The sequence below is a fragment of the Paramisgurnus dabryanus genome, chromosome 23 (assembly GCF_030506205.2).
Source record: "Paramisgurnus dabryanus chromosome 23, PD_genome_1.1, whole genome shotgun sequence".
NCBI classification, from domain to species: Eukaryota; Metazoa; Chordata; class Actinopteri; order Cypriniformes; family Cobitidae; genus Paramisgurnus; species Paramisgurnus dabryanus.
In genome coordinates this window covers 19,386,543-19,399,589 of record NC_133359.1, presented here as the reverse complement: position 1 = coordinate 19,399,589, position 13,047 = coordinate 19,386,543, and positions in this window count along the sequence as shown.

Below are 13,047 nucleotides of genomic sequence, written 5' to 3'. Positions count from 1 at the left end.
GTCGCGTTGGCTTTTACGCACGATTCGTCTCGGCTACGCGATCCAATTTGCCCGGCGTCCCCCCAAATTCTCCGGCGTTCGTTTCACTGCGGTGAGAGCTGCCGATGCGCACGTCCTCCGTGCGGAGATCGCTGTCCTACTGGCGAAGGACGCGATCGAGCCGGTCCCTCCAGCCGAGATGAGGTCGGGGTTTTACAGCCCTTACTTTATTGTACCCAAGAAAAGCGGCGGCTTGCGACCGATCCTGGACCTGCGTTCGCTGAACCGTGCACTTCACAGAATGCCGTTCAAGATGCTGACGCCCAAGCGCATATTTCCATGCATTCGTCCAAACGATTGGTTCGCATCCATCGACCTGAAGGACGCGTACTTCCACGTATCGATTCTCCCCCGGCACAGGCCGTTTCTCCGCTTTGCGTTCGAGGGGCGAGCATACCAGTACAAAGTCCTCCCATTCGGGCTCTCTCTGTCTCCCCGTGTATTCACCAAAGTAGTGGAGGGGGCTTTAAAACCCCTGAGAGAGAAAGGTGTGCGCATTCTCGCGTATTTAGACGATTGGCTCATAATAGCTCAAACACGTCAGACGCTGTGCGATCACAGAGATTTAACTCTAAAACACCTCGCTCGTTTGGGTCTTCGGGTCAACTGGGAAAAGAGCAAGCTTTGCCCCGTGCAGAGAATCTCTTTTCTCGGTATGGAACTGGACTCGATCGATTTGACAGCTCGTCTAACAGAAGCGCGTGTACAGTCGATTCTGACTTGCCTGAATACATTCAAGAGCAAGAGCGCGGTCCCGCTGAAACAATTTCAGAAGCTCCTGGGGCATATGGCAGCAGCCGCAGCTGTAACTCCGCTCGGACTGCTTCATATGCGACCGCTTCAGCATTGGCTTCACGATCGAGTCCCAAGGAGAGCGTGGCTGCGCGGCATTCACCGTGTTATCATTACACCTGCGTGTCGTCGCACTTTCACTCCGTGGTCAGACCGTGCGTTTCTCCGAGCCGGTGTGCCTCTGAGACAGGTCTCCAGGCATGCAATAGTATGCACAGATGCTTCGGACACGGGGTGGGGGGCCACGTACGATGGGCTTGCGGCTTCGGGGGTCTGGACGGCACCCCAGCTGCATTGGCACATAAATTGCCGAGAAATGTGGGCTGTATATCTTGCGCTCGTCCGTTTCAGCAACGAGTTACAGGGCAAAGATGTATTAGTTCGCACAGACAACACTGCGACCGTGGCGTACATCAATCGTCAAGGCGGTTTACGCTCGCGTCACCTGTCGCATCTCGCCCGTCATCTCCTCACTTGGAGTCAGAAGAATTTGAGGTCTCTTCGTGCCATTTACATCCCGGGCGCGCTCAATGTAGAGGCGGATGCGCTCTCTCGGGCTGCGCGTCCCGGCGAATGGCGACTCCACCCCATTGCGGTTCAGCAGATTTGGAGACGTTTCGGCAAAGCGCAGATAGATCTGTTTGCTTCCCCAGAGACGACCCATTGTCGCCTGTTCTATTCACTAGCCGACGACTCGCTCGGCGTGGATGCATTGGCACACAGCTGGCCGCGAAACATGCGCAAATACGCGTTCCCTCCGGTGAGCCTCATTGCGCAAACCCTATGCAAAATCCGGGAGGACGAGGAGAGCGTGCTGTTGGTGGCACCGTATTGGACAACCAGGAGTTGGTTTCCAGAACTCTCTCTCCTCGCGACAGCCCCTCCGTGGAAGATTCCCCTGAGGAAGGACCTTCTTTCTCAACAAGAGGGCACATTATGGCACCCGCGCCCCGACCTGTGGAACCTCCATGTGTGGTCTCTGGACGGGGCACGGAGGATTTGAGTGATTTACCGCAAGAGGTATCTAACACTATTGCTGCAGCGCGAGCGCCGTCTACGAGACAGGCTTACGCGCTTAAATGGAACCTGTTTGTCGACTGGTGTTCTTCCCAAAGTGAAAACCCCCGAGAATGCCCGATTAGTGTTGTGCTTTTATATCTCCAGCGTCGTTTGGAGAATAGGCTGTCACCATCCACTATTAAGGTCGATATCGCTGCGATATCAGCTCACCATTCACCCGTAAACGGTAGAACAGTGGGTCAGCACGACCTGGTCATTAGATTTCTCAGAGGCGCTCGAAGACTGAATCCTTCGCGTCCTCCCTCTATTCCTCCGTGGGACCTGTCCTTGGTGCTGAAATCACTCCAGGAAGCCCCATTTGAGCCTCTGCATAGTGTGAGTGTTAAATTTCTTACTATGAAAACATTAACTCTCCTTGCTTTGGCTTCTGTTAAGAGGATAGGGGATATTCATGCATTTTCGGTCGACGAATCATGCCTTCAGTTCGGGCCGGCTGCATCCAGCGTAACACTGAGACCCCGGCCCGGCTTTGTGCCCAAAGTTCCCACCACTCCTTTCAGAGATCAAGTGGTGAACCTCCAAGCGCTGCCTTTGGAGGAGGCAGACCCAGCCATGGCTTTGTTATGCCCTGTTCGTGCACTACGTGTGTATATAGACAGGACGCAAAGTTTTAGGACCTCAGATCAGCTCTTTGTTTGTTACGGTGGTCAGCAGAAAGGAAAAGCTGTCACCAAGCAGAGGATGTCCCATTGGATTGTGGATACTATAGCCCTTGCATATCAAAAGCAGAATGTGCTTTGTCCATTTAATTTACGTGCTCACTCTACACGCAGTGTGGCATCATCTTGGGCACTGGCTCGCGGATCCTCGCTAACAGATATTTGTAGAGCTGCAGGCTGGGCGACACCTAATACGTTCACAAGATTCTATAGTGTTCGTGTCGAACCGGTTTCCACTCGGGTTCTTTCTACTAACTAGTTAAGAATGCCGAGGGTCGGCTCGTGTGTCGGCTTGGAGCCTCTATTTTGGTGCTGCACATCTGCACCAATATGGAAGGCCATCGGGGCAAAAACGTCTAAAAAACTGTTTTTGCCTCTCCTCCACCGCCCTGATAGCTGGTGTTGCGGAGCATCCGCTGTCAACCTATCACTGATGTATTCTCTGTAAACCTGTGTAGGCTAGGCGTCCACATTTGTCCCCTACGTGGGGTTCATTTGTGTGTATACTCCGTGGGGTACTAATCCTCCACGTTTTCCTTAGCAGAGCCTGCTCTGCATCTCTCTGCATACTATGTTTTGTTCAGAGACTTTTTATGAGCAACCTATCGGTTGTTTCATATTTTATGTCATCCATTCAACCTTCTTAGGGGATGGCTTCCGCAGTGTTCTAGCTCCGCTCAGTTTAGACGCTTCCCCAGTTCGCTGCTTCACTATCGTGGGTTAAGGAACAGGTAGTGACCGGCCTTCTGCATTTCGCCTTAGGTTCCGCCCCTTACGTGGAGGGCGGAGGGCTTTTACAGACACTGGAAGGGTTCAGCTGCAGTGGCGTTTTGGTAGGGATTCCCAATTCGTCGGTCACGACGTGACGTCGTAGTGACCGACTGAAAGGGAACGTCTCGGTTACGTATGTAACCCTCGTTCCCTGAAGGAAGGGAACGGAGACGTCACGTCCCGTCGCCACAGTTTGCTGTTCCATTGCTGTTTTTTAGGCCGGGCACTGTTGCTCGGCTTCTCAGCAATAATATAGCTAATTTGGTATTGTGCACCTGCGGCTTATATACGCACCTGGCGGGGCGGCGCCGGCATTATGCAAATACCTGCATGCCAAGTTCATTGGCGTTTTTATAGTTTCTCGAAGTAGATAGGTCACCCGCGGAGCGGTTCCCCAATTCGTCGGTCACGACGTGACGTCTCCGTTCCCTTCCTTCAGGGAACGAGGGTTACATACGTAACCGAGACGTTCTTCCTCGTTTTTTGTCCATTATCATAATTAATGATATTACGAATTGCAGCGAGGTTGATCTCAATTGTGCCCCCTGAAAAAATGTAATTCCCTTCCGTGATTTTGTGTCTGGCGTGGGGTCTGCTCATTAGGTAAGTTATATATACATACAGATGCGCACGTGCACTTTCACCGGGCTCACTCCAATCTAACGGCTTTCGGCCCCGCAATGCTTCATTTTACTAGGGGGGTAGAGTGTGGGTCGCATAATTTTTATTTTTTAAAATTGGGGTCGCTCCTAAAAAGTTTGAAAACCACTGCACTAGTGCATCTCTATAATTCGCCCGCTCCCGCAATGACCATTCAAAATTTGTCCTGCGCCACACTGTTTTGCATCGCGACCCGCGGGTCCCGTGGGACTCCCGCGGGAGTGCAGACCTCTAGTTTGGAAAACAGTTTCAAGTGAACATCACATGACTGGCATTTACAAGGTCTTTATCCAAGCAATGCTTAGAAACTGATACACAACAGAGCTCTGCTACAGTAAGAGCTGTTACACAAACTTCATGTGGCTCAAGTTGCCAGATAAATGTAATGCACAAAAAGTGTGAATATGTCTTTTAACTTCATGGTTTTGTGCTGTGTTCAGTGTAGTACTGTAACAGCTGAGAGGGATGCAGACCTGAACGAACGTTTAAACAGCTTTGAAGGTGTTAGCATAAATTGTCCACAGAAGTAACACATAAGCTTACATACATAACGCTTAGGTTACTTACGTAACCCCGGTTCCCTGAAATAACGGGAACGAAGCATTGCGTCAGTTAGCTGACGCTATGGGGGAAACTCCTGTTTACTCCGTGACTGAAGCCTATTGGTTAACGTCTGTACAAAGTACAGACCAATGACGTTTGAACCCGCGCGCGGGATGCGCACGTCCTTATATAAGCGCGGTTCAATCGTCAGGAGCTCATTATTATTCGACTGAAGCGCGTAGCCGAATAACACTCGCTGCGTAGACGTTTGTAGCACGGCAAGAGACGCAATGCTTCGTTCCCGTTATTTCAGGGAACCGGGGTTACGTAAGTAACCTAAGCGTTCCCTTTCAATACGGTTCACTTCGCATTGCGTCAGTTAGCTGACGCTATGGGGGAACGTAATCCCATCACGCCGTGCATACACAACGTACTGAAGTGCCTTACCGGAGAGACACTGCGTGTGGCCCTATACCCGGCATATTCACAGCTTTAAAGCAAATGTGTAAGCACCATATAAATTGTTGACGCGCACACGGTGGGGTTTTAAACGCACCGGGGGCACATAACATAGCACAAGACGGCGAGGTACCGAGCGCGCCGCAGCTGTGCGAGATAAGTAAATTCAGAGTCACGTTGGTGAGCTCGCTGAGCGCACCGTGGTGTACACATAAAACGCATGAGCGTGCATGATTGAGCCGAGAGAACCTGCGCTCGTAGGGCAGGGACGTCTAAGCTGTACAATCTGACAACGTAGACGGCGAAGACCAGCCGGCCGCGTAGCAGATATCAAATATAGATATAGATACCCCTGTAGACCAAGTTCATGAAGAAGCCAAACTCGCACAGAGTGGGCTCTATATAGGACATAGAGGGGCGTGAGCCAGTGCGATGGTTTCAACGATCCATCTAAATAACCACTGTTAGCAACAGCCATACGTAGTGGGTGATCTGCGAAGCTCACGAACGGCCGATCTGACTATAATATGCGGCAGAACGGTTCGTAGCGTGGGATTATACAGATACCACAATAGTGTGAACCCAGGTGCACCCTCGAGCGCATCGGGATGCATATAGGTAGTATTATAGTGCACAGATCGGTGAGCTTTCCAAGCGCGCAGTAAATGTGTATTGACTATAAATTGCACGGGCACAGGTGAACACTTGAATACATCGTGAATGCATATAGATGAATCAGAGTGTTATAATGCACAGGCCGGCAAGATTCTCGAGCGCGCCGTCATGTGTTCTGATAATAAATTGTGCGCACACGGGTGAACTCTTCAGTGCACCGTGAATGCGTATAGATAAATCAGTGCACAGAACGCGCCGTGGATGTGTATAGATATGATTGATGAACGTAACGGTGGGCACCCAACGCACCGTGAACGTACACAGATGAACAACAATGTATGTGTCACAAAGCATAACACAGCTGTGTATACAGGTGAGCTTTTCCAAGCGCATCTTATTGTATACCAAAATGTTATAGCGTGTACATGTGAGCTTCTCTAAGCGCACGGTGGACGCATATAATTAAAAACCATATCGTGCATACAGGTGAGCTAATGGGCGCACCTTTAATGCAACAAACCTCAGTAGTGCGCGAAGCAGGGATGTCGAAGCTGTAAACTGACAACGTGGACGGCGGGGACCAGCCGGCCGTGTCACAATTGTCAAATGAGAAACCTCTAAGACCATGCCCATGCTCTAAGACAAGTGAGCATAATTGTCACGGGAGGTGATAATGTCAACGATCCATAATTAACCTGTATTGACAGGTGCTCTAGTGAGTGATCTGTGACGCAGATGAACAGCTGATCGTCTGATGTACGTCAGACGTATCTGTCATACAGGACCTTGGACAGTTCCAGAGCGCTGTGCCTCGGGCACCGTCCGCATCTGAGAAATGACAGGCTTATGAATAAAGTGAATGGCCAGCCATAAAAGCATGGTTCGCTGTTGCCGCCGCCGTATCTGAGAGATGACAGGCTTGTGAATTAAATGAATGGTCGGTCGTAAAAGCGTGGTTTGCTGTTATCACGGCCACATAGATATAGGTAGGGGAGAGAGCCGCCGTGCCTCTGTAGTGAGGAGAAAAGTGTTCCACCCACGATTCGCGGGGGGTTTAGACTTTCAATGTCACTAGACAGAATGAATCAGACTTTGCATAAGGACGCCTCGTGAAAGGGGTCCTAGCAGCTTGTGTCAATGTGTCATAAGGCACGTAATGTAGGTCGTGTCCCACGGATGCCATCTCCGCACGCCCATCGTAAAGGGTTAATATTTTGAATCTTGGTAGTTTAAGCATGAGATGCGTATCACTCTGATTGAACATAGCTTATAAAGCGATGCAATGAGTTTATAAAGGAGATGACTCGTCAGCTTGTTCAGGGGGCGAGATCTCAGCCTGGTTCGGTAAATAATTAAACCACCCTAGTTTGCCCGACCGCATTATCACAATAACACGGTCGAGAGTGCTGCAGTGCTAAATCATCCCCTTATTGTACCGTATTCGCAGTACAAGGTGATTGATATGAGACAAACGGCGTTCCACGCGCCGAAGGCTGATTGTCGTCGTAAAGCGTGTTCAACCCACAGCAGATGCTGGGCTAGCTCGTAATGACAGCACTTCATGCAGCCGTGTGTAACTTAAGCATAAGCGTCCCGGCCGTCAGCTCGGGGCGGGACCTTTGCTTAGTCAAACTGAAGTGGACTTATGAACAGAATGCCACGATATTCAGCTTTCTGAGGCTCGTTAGAGGGGTACGTGTGCCCGTCCTAAACGAGATGCCGCGCGCGTCTGACTGTGCGCGAGCTTTGAAACTTATTGTGGCGGGTAGCAAGCTCACTTGAGGTTGATATTACCCTTAATATCTCCGAGTATTGGAGCGGAGGTGTGAGCGTCTTCGGATCCGCTAATATAAATCAGCTATATGGCCGAAAAACGTCATAAACCGCTTGGCTGTAAGCCTTTGAGTGGCCGTCCGGAGAGGGCGCGATTCAAACGCTTGGAGCCATGCAAAAGTCTGAGGCTGACGTCTCTCTAGGAAGAGAGAATAACAGCCGTAAGACCGTGCTCGTTTGCGCCATCAGCATCGTAGCGGAGAAACTGAGGTGGGCTGCGAGCGAATTTGGCAGAAAGGTGTTAGAGACACCGTACAGTCGTGGGGTGTCAATACACAGTATATGGCCAAACCAGGGTTTTTTCGGCAAGCGTCGATAGAATTATGGACAGCGGGCCGTGTGTGCGTATTACTGATTGCTTGTCAGTAAGGCGATAAAGTGTTTAGAGACACTGTACAACCGTGGGTGTCAATACACAGTATAGTAAGCACGGAAATTACTCTTTTTAATTTAGGAATTAAATACCGTTCGCCACTATAGTGAGGTCGCATAACCGACAGTATTACACAGTATGTTTGGATAAACAGCACACAGACAACATTTCAGGGCAGTCCAGCCGAGGCGCGACTTAACCCTTTCTCCCAGACAGTTTCGTTCTCTGTTGATGCAGCTGTGCTGCGGAGACCAGAGCTCAGCCGTTCAGGTGCACAAGCCTCAGTAGTGAAGGTGACCGAACAGCTCATGGAGCAGAGCAGTATGTCTACGTGGTTTAATGTCAGACTGAACCCATCGCAGAGAGGAAGTCTGCCATGAGGCCCGCGGTTTTGCCGTTTATTAAAAGGGCAGAAAAACCGGGTATATAAGAATGTACCAATATTCAGCGCACTGATATAGGACGGGAATGAATAAAGGGAGGTATTCGGGCCTCAGTATATGATAAACAAATTCGTTCTGCCTCTGATTCCGTCTAAACCAGAGAGAAATGACCGGGCAGACGAACAGTGAGCTATCCAAAGTGAGACAGGCTCAGGCCAGTAAAGTTCTATAATAAGTGTTTTAGCCCTCCAATAGAGGCGTGTCCGCCTTATCGAGCAGACGAATGAGATTGTGCCGCTCCAGGAGGGGAGGGGCATGAAGCTCTCTTATAATGAGTGTTCTTGGTGCTCCAATAGCGGCGAATCCGCCCTATCGAGCAGACGAATGAGATCGCGCCGCTCCAGGAGGGGAGGGGCATGAAGCTCTATAATCGTTGAACACTAGACAGCTGCATTTAGAGGCAGCGAGCCGTAAAACCGCGTGCTAACTAAGCCGTTAAGAGACCTCACCACTGTGGGGAAAGGAGCGAGGGACTCCGCGAGCGTGGAGCACGAGTGGCTGTGCTGTGACAGAGAACAGGGGCAGACCGCCCGTGTTTGCTTGTCGTATGCATCCAGTTCTACGGTTCCCCGCTTGTTCATCTCAACAAGAGAGGAACGGCAGAGGGGAGCAGCAACACAGACAGAACAGCCATGCGTCGTATGAACGGTATCACCCGATGCATTCGGGGGATTAATATATGTGCGAGAGATCTCGCCACTGAATGTGAGAGGAGCGAAGGGACTCTGTAAGCATGAACGTTTGCGGTGTGACAGAACACAGGGGGGTAGTCCGTGTGTGCTTGTCTATGCATCCGTCTAGTCTCATGGCTCGCCGTGTGTTCATCCCAGCGAGAGAGGAACAGCAGGGGGAGCACGAAACATGGATAAGACAACCAAAGCATATAAGCGCGGTCCCGGCGTGGGAGGTGCCAGACCGGTAACGCGCTCGGAGGAAATTCATAGCAGAGAGGCTCACCGAGCCGCTGTGCTGGACGCTATTACAACAGCGCCTGCTATTTTAGCTTATAGCTTTATATAAAAAATATTGATCTTACCGGGCGGCCGCAGGGGAGACCTCGTCAGGCATGTGCACAGGGCTCGTACCACAGCAAGCGAAGGCTATCTTCGGTTCTCGGCCGGAAAGCGGCAGGGGAAGACGCTAGACCTGGACTCTGCTATCTTCGGTTCTCAGCCGGAAAACAGCAGGGGAAGACGCTAGGCCTGGACTCCGCTGCAGGGCTTTGTCAAAGGCGAGGTAAGGCTTCTTCTTTTTCTTCGGAGCAGCGAGAGGTTCGCGCTGAAGGAGAAAATAATGAGCTCCTGACGATTGAACCGCACTTATATAAGGACGTGTGCATCCCGCACGCGGGTTCAAACGTCATTGGTCTGTACTTTGTACAGACGTTAACCAATAGGCTTCAGTCACGGAGTAAACAGGAGTTTCCCCCCATAGCATCAGCTAACTGACGCAATGCGAAGTGAACCGTATTGAAAGGGAACAGTTTTTTTCCCAGGACAAAACAGTCTCAGAAACGGCCTAGTGCCGTGGAACTTTGGGACCCAACCAGGGGGCCCTCGTGTTACGCCATGCAGAGGCGCGGGAAGATATTTTCAGTAGGGGGTGCTGGGGTGCGGATGCAACCGGGGGGGAGGGGGTGTTGGTATGGAGTTATAACATTTTAAAGTTGTTCACAAGCTTTTTATTCTGCAGACCACTCTACCTATAAATGTCTTCTTTAAAAACTCACTCGCACCTCCCATCCATAAAGTAAAGATGAGCTGACCGCGCATACAAACTATATAGCCTATTGCAACATAGAAAAGTTTTAATTCTCTGCCAGGGTCGTTATTTTCTGCTACTATCCTCTAGCCGGCCATTGATTAAGCATATTTTTCATTATTACTTTATTAGTCTCATTGGGTGGGGAGAAAGCTATGCCATATAATCAGAAATATTATATATAGACTAGGCCAAAGTAACAAAGGTGTCCAAAAAGTTACACAAATTACAAAATGCTTTGTAAAAGTTACAAAATGCAACGCGAGTCATGTGCGGAGTCTCCTCTGGCACGCATCACGCACCGGGGCTGCTGTTCTGTAGCTTAAGTGCAACATGGAGTTTAAAGATGTAAAGAAAAAAAAGAAAAACAGGAGAATTAACTTTGAGCAAGTTTGCAGGAAAGTCGAAGGCATGGAAACAGTTTATGTATACATTCTCATTCGTGCCAGTAGCCTATATGTCTTTTTTGTTTTCCTTTGCTTAAGTTTTTACTATTTCTAAATTCTAACATGGAATGACATCACTCGAGTTAAGGCGATTAGTGGACCTTTTAATTCACCGGTTTCATTTAATTCTATTTTTACACGTAAGTGTAATATTTGTGTGTTATTTTTTGTTTCAGTTTGCCATGCCTCCTGCACGGCGGTGTAAAAATAAGATATTTTTCGACTTTAAAATTCGAACATCATATCCTAAATTGTCGGAATATATTCCATATAGATTCATTAGAATTTATAGATGTTTAACATTAAAATCGATGAATGGGAATAATTTATATACATTTTTGAAATGCCCACCACTCTTATTAAATGCGCATATTCCTTGTTGTACATAGAGGCTTTACACTTTAGTTCCTTTCATGTCATTTTAATCATTTAATTCAATCTTTTTTACTTTAAATGTTACTTTAAATGTTCTGTAACATTTACATGTGCGTTAAACACCGCGAAACAATTTGGCTATATTTTTAAATAGTTTTTGAAAAGATGACCTTTTTCTGATATGCAGGATGAGGAGTCAGTTGGAGAAATAACGCTAGTCCTCGGGACTTTTGGGCTGTGTGATTGAAAAAATCCAAAAATCTCTTCTGAGACATTGCTGATAGATACAGATAGCCTAAATGCATTCGTCATTGTGGCTCTGAGTGTGCATGCTTGTCTGTTATGCTTCTACCCAGTCTCACAAAGTTTCGTGGGTTGCAGGTTTATTACAGGGTGCGCAGCGCGCATCCAGGAGGCAGAAAGCCTGCTTGGTGAGCTGATCCGCTACTGCAACAACCTTAATTATTGAAGCGTTCTTTACTGTTTGTATATAAATAAAACTTGATTTTAGTTGGATCTGTTTTTCTGTCTTTATTTTTGCAGTGTTACTGTGATACATGTATGAATTATAATGTTAGACTAGTAACGTAATAGTCGCATCTATGTTAACATCAGGTACCCAGCACTGACTCTGTTGGTACTATTTTCCCACGCAACAACTCCTTGGCATTACAGACACAGCAATGGACATCTTTTCTTTCTGCCTCTCGGTTGCGCGCAACCAGTTAATGATGTTGCCGTGCAACCTGTCTCTTTGCAGCGCTGAATCGCAATCACGTCGTCAAAACAAATCTGATTGGCTAATAAACACTGAATTAAATTAAATAATTTTAAAATTACTAAAATTATCCTTCTCTTCATCACACACCCCAAGCATGACATACAAAATGTCTTGGAACAGAAACAAACAATCAGAGATATTTATAAGCTATCATTTTATTGTCATCGCAGTTTTAAATCTTTGCCACCAGGGGGTGCTGCAGCCCCTGCAGCACCCCCACTTCCCGCGCCCATGACGCCATGCCGAATTTTGGGGCGTTGCAACCTTTGACAACTAGAATATAGGGCTCTCCGTCTGCTGACTTAATAAGTTTCAGATGAATTTTGGGAACTGTATTTATTTTTCCTGCTTCATCCTCTGTATAGTTGAATGATATATATATTGAATGCCAAAATTAATAATGATTACAATAAAGCAAGATAAACAGCAACAGCTAAAATCTTCCTGTCCTGAAAGCGCCAGCGCGACCTCACACAATACGTCATGATGTCAAGAGGTCACAGAGGACGAACGTGAAACATACGCCCCAGTGTTTACAAGTGTGGAGAAAGAAGACTGTTCCAACGTTGTTGTATGTGGAATGATACTAATTAATGTCTTTGTGTCAGTTTATTGTTTAAAATGGTCCGCAAATGTGCCTTTCATATATGTAACACGTGACCTCTCTACGTCACTACGCATTTACATGAGGTTGTGCTGGCGCATCACAGGACAAGACCTCGACAAGAAGTTGTGTTTTAAAAGTGCATATTTTTTAATTTTCTTGTCAAAAATGACAATTGTTTCGCTAAATAAGACCCTTATTTCTCGCTTGGGATCGTTTATAGTCCTTTGAAACTCCATTGAAAAAAACTGTTAAGTGTTGAGTTAAGTATTAAGTGTTGGGCTCTATTAAAGTCCATTAAAATGAGAAAAATTCTGCAATGTTTTCCTTAAAAAAACATAATTTCTACTTTTTTTCTACTGCAACTGAATGAACACAAGCTCAAAATTGATATGGTGACTCGTTGGAACAGTGCACTAGAAATGCTTGAGCGCTTTTTAGAGCAGCAACCCATGATCTATTCAATTCAATTCAATTTTATTTATATAGCGCTTTTCACAATTGTTAATTGTTGCAAAGCAGCTTTACATGAGTAGATGTAGAGGAGGACACTGAAAATCAATAGATAGGATAAGAAGTAGAATATAGCGGCTATGAATAAACCGTACAAGCGTGCGTATTAATAATGTAACGCATACAGTAAAGTGCTAAGTTAAGCCAAAGTTGGCTGACTCTCCCTGGGACAAAAAAAACCCTTAGGAGAAAACCCGGTGGGAAAAACTCCTAGAAGGACAAAAAACCCTAGGGAGAAATTAATATATATTTATATATATAGACACGGTAGGGATAGGAAGCGGGTAAGCGGATTAAACT